Raw genomic sequence first — 7,500 nt, forward strand, 5'->3', positions numbered from 1 at the left:
ATTAGACCATTAGCATCTCGCTCAAAAAAAAAAAAAAAAAACAGAGCTTGGATAATTATCCTATGTAAAGCTGGGCTCTTTTATATCATACACTAAGATCAGCGGAAATTAAAAAGTTGTGATTTGCAATGATATTATGCAGCACTGTTACTAGTTACCTGTAAAAACATTGTACCTGCTGCAGCAATGTAAGAAGAGAGTATAGTTCCTTGCCATATATAGACCTAGAAAATCTAAACTTTTCATTTTCCATTTGTCTAATGTACAAAAGAATGATCTACAGCAGTGTTTCCCAAAGTGGGGGTCCCGGGACAATTACAGGGGGTGCCTTGGTGATTTCCGAAAGTCAAATAAATTTTATTAAACTATTAAAATTACCATATTTTATTCATAACCCACAGAAGATACAAACATTAGTTAATAGTTACATAAAAAGCAACAACATGCAAATGAAAGCCATCAGCATTTCAATGATTTTTTTCACAGGATTTGGTGCGTTTACATTAGATTAACAACACATCAATAGCGTCAGATGCAGAAGCTTTTACAGCACCAGATTAAGCTTTCTGACATCTTTATGGCAATCAAATACATTAAAAATAAACCACAACATATGCCAAACGTACCACGCTAACAGGGGAAATGCGCCAGGTTCCGAAACAAAAGTCTAGGTGTGAAAGCACCCTAAGGCATTGGTCTCAAACTAGATTCCTGGAGGGCCGCAGCTCTGCACAGTTTTGCTCCAACCCTAATCAAATACAGCTGATCCAAATAATTAAGGTGCTCAAAAGAGTCTCGAACACCTTGATTATTTGGATCAGCAGGGTTTGATCAGGGTTGGAGCAAAACTGTGCAGAGCTGCGGCCCTCCAGGAATCCAGTTTGAGAGCCATGGTATAATGGATTGTTTATCAATATTATCATCCAGTTTTGAGAAGAGGAAGATGATGATGATGAACATCTTGTTGGCTATGTCAGTCTCATGTTGGCTAATTTAAAACATTCATTCATTTTCTTTCCGGCTTAGTCCCTTTATTAATCTGGGGTCGCCACAGCGGAATGAACCACCAACATATCCAGCACATGTTTTTTGCAGTGGATGCCCTTCCAGCTGCAACCCATCACTGGGAAACATCCATACATACTCATTCACACTCATACACTACGGACAATTTAGCCTACCCAATTCACCTATACTACATATTTTTGGACTTGTGGGGGAAACCGGAGCACCCAGAGGAAACCCACGCGAACGCAGGGAGAACATGCAAACTCCCCACAGAAATGCGAACTGACTCAGCCAAGGCTCGAACCAGCGACCTTCTTGCTGTGAGGCGAACGTGCTACCCACTGCGCCACCATGCAGCCATAAATTGAAAACAAATGAAATAAAATAATCTTTTCCTGACGATTCGTGAATCCGGTTTCAGTCCAGCATTAAGGTCTGTGATATCCTGTTTTTTTTTTTAAAGTGAGAGGGTGAGCTAGGAGGCTGTTATAACATCCAGCATGCAGATCTCATTAGACTAATGGACAGAGTGCACTGTCACCCTTTAAACTTTGGCCTGTGGACACTGCACTGTACATTCACAGAGAGAGAAATAGAGACTGGCTGAAATCAGGCATGCAAACACTGCTCCAATGTTTGTCATTTTGAGATGTTGGTTACTCCATTTCATTCATTTTCTTAGTCCGTTTATTAATCGGGGTCGCCACAGTGGAATGAACCTCCAAAGTATCCAGCACATGTTTTGAGCAGCGGATTCCCTTCCGGTTGCAACCCAACACCAGGAAACACCCATATATACTATTACGTTCACACTCAGAATCAGAATCAGTTTTATTGCTTAGTGTGCTTCACACACACAAGGAATTTGTTTTGGCTACAGAAGCTTCCAGTGTACATAAAGTGACAAGTGACAACACAAAATAAATATGAAAAAAAAAAAAGACGATAAACATTAAACAGAGATGCAGTGAGTCAAAAAATCTGGATGTTGAATTGTGTGTACAGATTGTTATAAATATACAGGTTATAAGGTGCTGTGTACAAATACGAATGGAGAAGGTATTGCATTGTATATTGATATAAGGTGCTGTGTACAAGTGTGTATAAGAAAGTATTGCACATATTTATTGCACAATAGGGGAATATTTAACTGTTCATAAGGTAGACGGCCTGAGTAAAGAAACTTTTCCTGTGTCTGGCTGTTTTTGTGCTTGGTGCTCTGAAGCGCCGACCAGACGGTAACAGTTCAAACAGGTGGTATGTTGGGTGCAAGGCACACTACCTCATACACTAAGATCAATTTAGCTTATTCAGTTCACCTATAGCGCTTGTGTTTGGACTGTGGGGGAAACCGGAGCACCCAGAGGAAACCCACACCAACACGGGGAGAACATGCAAACTCTAGACAGAAACTCCAACTGACCGAGCTAGGACTCGAACCAGCACCTTCTTGCTGTAAGGCGATAGTGCTAACCACTGAGCCACCACACCGTCCATAATGAGTAAATAATGAAATAATGACAGATGTTTCATTTTTGGATGAATTATATGTTATGTTTCAAGATCAAAATGATCTCTAGTTCTCTAATTGTAGAGATAAAAGAAATTAGACCAATAAAAAGCAACAAAAAAAAACTTGATTAAAAATATGTAAAACATTTTCTTAATACAAAAACTGAATTATATTTATTTAAAATTAAGCGTAAATAAACATACATAAAGCTCTAGTATTTAGGCTTGCATTAAAATGTTTATATAATATTTAACAGTGTGAAAATTTGTCATTTTCCTGAACAACAGGCCTGTCAGTGTACTTGTTGTGCATTTATTGACTACTCTGTTCAGAATAAAATGAGAATTTAGCTTCAGACATACATTAATTTAATACATTTAATCAATCTTAGAAAATTTTAAACAAGTGAAGAATGAGTAAATGATGACAGCATTTTCATTATTGGGGTAAGCTTTCATACAGATTTAGTCGACTGAAAGATTGGGACATCATCAGGATGGTCCTCTGCTGTCATCTGCTGGCCATTACAAGCAGTCACAGCCTTCCACTTTCATTTCAAACATGGGAGTACATTATTTATTTGGCCGATTTCTGTCAGGGGTGCAGGTCTTAAACACCATTAAAACTCGAGAAACGCACCCCTGCCGTAAAATGCACCCCTTTCATAGATTTTCAATAGGATTCCCAGTCTATATTTAAAATCAAAGGCCTTTATTGATTAAAACTTGATCATTATGATCATTGTTTTGTTGGATAAAGCAAGAACAATAAGTGAAATGCATTTTAAAACGCTCTAGGTTTATAAATAAATGTAAAATAAAACAAACAAACATTCATTCATTCATTTTCCATCAGCTTAGTCCCTTTATTCATCAGGGGTCGCCACAGCGGAATGAACCGCCAACTTATCCAGCATGTTTTACAAGTGGATGCCCTTCTAGCTGCAACCCAGTACTGAAAAAACATCCATACACACTCAGTCACAATCATACACTACAGCCAATTCAGTTTACCTATATAGTGAATGTGTTTGGACTGTGGGGGAAACCGGAACACGGGGGAGAACATGCAAACTCCACACAGAAATGCCAACTGGCCCAGCTGGGACTCGAACCAGCGACCTTCTTGCTGTGAGGCGACAGTGCTAACCACTGAGCCACAAAAAACATTGTTATTTTGACAATCCGATCCGCATAACTGTACTCGATTAACCACTCCTGACTCACACAATCTACCAACTTCCATTTCTGTTGTTTTCCCAGCCACTGTGACGTCATCACAGAGCATGCGCAGTGCAGTCAAGACTGTCCAGCGCTTCCTAAACACGGATTCAAACACTTGCTGGTAAAGTTTCGATTTATACACCATAATTTCAGCGTATTGTTAGAATTGCGACTTTCTTTACTTACGTACGCAGATATGTATCGCTACTCTGTTGGATTTTATTCGGTAAATCTGAAGAAAATCGATAAACCTTGCGAGAGCTGTCAGTGAAAAGGGATTATTACAATTAATGTTTATCAATTAATTGATTACACTAACAAAATCATATTTATTTTAAATACAAGTGATATAGTGAACGTCCTAGTGATAATTCTTTTCACTATTTTCAAACTATATAATCACTTCACTATCGTACCGCCACAGTAATTTGGTTTATAAGAACGCAGCAAAATTAAGTTAAATGCGCTGAATAAAAATATAATTAAATATATAATTACTCTCTGTAAGAGTAAACAATAATATCTGTAAACTATAATAACGTTCCCTGCCGTTTTTTATTAATTCAATTTACATATGATTTGAAGTCATTCACAAAATGTGAAAAGTTTGGTTTATATTGAGCTAACTTTTCCTTATGCATATGGTATTTTCCTAATAACATAAACATATTAAAAATATGTTGTCCTTTACAGTTCAAGTTCTCATTATCAGAATAAAACAATACATTTAAATTTTAATTTTATACTACATTTTTTTAATAAACCATTCCAAATTTTTCCAAAATATTGAGTTAATACAATTTTAAAAAGATGCAAAATTGTTTCTTTTTCTTGACCACAAAGTTCACACATATATGAAATATTAAGTTTGAATCTTTCCAAAACATGTTTAGCAGGATAAATTCTATGAAGCATTTTCTAAGACGCTTTTTTTTTTTGTTATTTATGCAAAACTTATTTGTCAACTTCCAAGCTTTAACCCAAGAAATATTAGCAAATAATGAAAGCCAAAAAAGTCTTGCTGTAGGTAGAGACAACAGACAGAGAGCTTTCTAATAATCTTATTGTTACACTGTTGTTTTAAAACATCAATATTTTAAATGAAAATGTTTTCACAAGAGGGGTGGCACAGTGGGTAACGATGTCGCCTCACAACAAGAAGGTCGCTGGTTCGAGCCTCGGCTGGGTCAGTTGGTATTTCTGTGTGGAGTTTGCATGTTCTCCTCGTGTTGGCGTGGGTTTCTTCTGGGTGCTCCGGTTTCCCCCACAGTCCAAACACATGCGCTATAGGTGAATTGGGTAAGCTAAATTGTCCGTAGTGTATGTGTGTGAATGAGTGTATGGATGTTTCCCAGTGATAGGTTGCAGCTGAAAGGGCATCCGCTGTGTATAAGTTGGCGGTTCATTCATGTGGTGACCCCTGATTAATAAAGGGACTAAGCCAAAAAGAAAATGAATGAATGAATGAATGTATTCACAAGGATTACCTATGCCAGGGGTGCCCAAACTCGATCCTTCAGGGCCAGTGTCCTGCAGAGTTTAGCTCCAACCCCAATCAGACACACCTGAATTAGCTAATCAAGCTATTTTTAGGTATAATAGAAACTTCTGGCAGGTGTGTTGAAGGAAGTTGGAGCTAAACTATGCAGGACGCCGGCCCTTCAGGACCGAGTTTGGGCAACACAGACCTATGCTAATCCCTTTTGATATACAGTAACTTTCCCTGCGTCTTCAACAACATTTTAGGAGTTCACATTTAGATATTGTTTGACAACTGTTAGCAGGTTTGGCATCCTTTCCCGAGAGAGAACCCTGAGCTCGGAGATAGTTGAGCCCAGGGCTCCCGCCTGGTCCATAGAGCATGTGAGGGCAGTACGAGATCAGGTGGCTCTCGAGAGCTCCCCGTGGTAAAGGAGGAGAAGGGGTGGATGGGGGGGTTTCTTCGGAAACGAAGATAAGAGAGTAGTTCTAGCTAGGCTACTTATAGTGAGTTGGGATTAATCTGATTGGCTAACTAATGAATGAAGATGGGTGGCCAGCTGCAGTCAATCATATCACGTGCTCCTCTCGAAATTACTTTGTGAAACTTCACTTAGTCTCCGATGACGTGTTTACGTACACAAGGGTGGGATCAACCTGTCAATCACAGGAAGTCCACCAATAAAAAACAACAGCAATCCAATCGAAACCAACCCTTACATTTGTTCTTGTGATGCTTTTCTCAACGTTCATACTGACTTTAAAGTACACATGAAATCTAAACTAACTGTGTTTGTTTTGTTAGCTCACGTTGATAGTATTGTGGTGAACAATTCATTTGTGCATGTCATTAAGAGAAAAAAATGCCCTTGTAATCTTTTAATGAAGTATAAGAAAATTCACTTCCTGTATGTTTTCAGAGATAGTTGGTGCGTTCGATATGAACCACGGCTGCAGCCGGCAATCAACGAGATTAGCCAAGCACAGGCGGGGGCGGAGTTAAAAATGGGGCCATCAGGTCGGACACTTCGGGGCTCGTAGTTTGCTGCAGTCATGGCTCATGACACATTGCATGGCGTGATCATTTATTTATTTATTTATTTATTTATTTATTTATTTATTGCAATAACAACAAAAGAGTTACAGTACAAATAAAACTGAATATTGTCTCTACAACGAGGGAATTAACTATTTAAGTTGATATCTGTTTATTTACTAAAAATCTATAATTTAACTCGTTTATGGAGTGGAATACAGTAAATGGTCTCTATAGACAAAGGTCGAAAATAAACATATGCAAGCAATATAACCTTTATAAACAAATTAGTTAACAAAAAAAAGATGATTACTGCAGTAAAATGTTTGTAGTCTTTTAATAAGCCTGATATGTACATCTCTCTATATTTAGGCTAAAACACTGCTTTATTTATTTATTTAGGCCTACTTATTCGTATTTATGTTTGTACTTTCAGTTTAGTTGTCTTTTATTTCTTTAATTCTAACTTCCAACATGAATCCTCATTGCACTTAACAAGTTTACAGTGATAATAAAGCTTGTTAACAAGTTTTTAATGATTAATGAAGGAATTATAATGCTTTGGTTAGTTGTTTATCTTTATTTATATGTAGCAGAGTATTTGTATCTACTGTATAGGCTATTTCAGTCTGTTCGCATCTCGTTCCTTTGTACTCCTTTAGAGCGGCGGCGGTACAAGGCATGGTAATGCTCGTATTAAAGTGTTACCTACTGTACGAGATAGAGATTGCATTAAAAATTGTTTGTTTGGAAATTTGTGAGACGGAAGTTGTCCAATAATAAACCTGAAACATACGTGGTTGTTGTCATGCAGTGAATCCAGCCAGTCGTGCAGTCGCTCTTTAGATGCTGCACCGGCTGAGTCTGCCATCTGATCGCGGTACTTTGATGTTATAAGTCACATGGCATCGGCGCAGGCGTCATTTCGGAAAAAAATTCTAACTGCCCTGCACCTCTTTAAGACAGATTTCGATCGGTCTGCTGCATGAAGTAATAACTAGTAATGGTTTCTTTATTATCATTCTCATTGTTTTGTCTGCTGCACTTTATTTGTCTACTTTTCTTCCTTTCCTTTTCTTCTTCTACTTTCTATGTTTTCCTGCCTTTTCTTTTCTATTTCTTTTATTCTCTTCTATTTTTTCCCTCTTCTCTTCTTCTACTTCTACTTATTATTATTATTATTATTTTATATTTTATTGTTATTATTATTATTATTGTTATTATTATCATTTTTATTGTTA

The 7,500-nt window shown here is 37.5% G+C and overlaps 1 protein-coding gene across 1 annotated transcript in view; it reads left to right on the forward strand.

Moving 5' to 3' along the window:
* The first annotated feature begins 3,800 nt into the window (after positions 1 to 3,800).
* Positions 3,801 to 7,500, forward strand: part of gmeb2 (glucocorticoid modulatory element binding protein 2) — a 25,479-nt gene continuing 21,779 nt past the window's right edge. The window contains exon 1 of the mRNA XM_056449707.1: positions 3,801 to 3,865. The gene's annotated coding sequence lies outside the window, so the exon portion shown is untranslated. The remainder of the gene's footprint in view (positions 3,866 to 7,500) is intronic.

Source organism: Danio aesculapii, chromosome 23 (genome assembly GCF_903798145.1).
Source record: "Danio aesculapii chromosome 23, fDanAes4.1, whole genome shotgun sequence".
Lineage (NCBI taxonomy): Eukaryota > Metazoa > Chordata > Actinopteri > Cypriniformes > Danionidae > Danio > Danio aesculapii.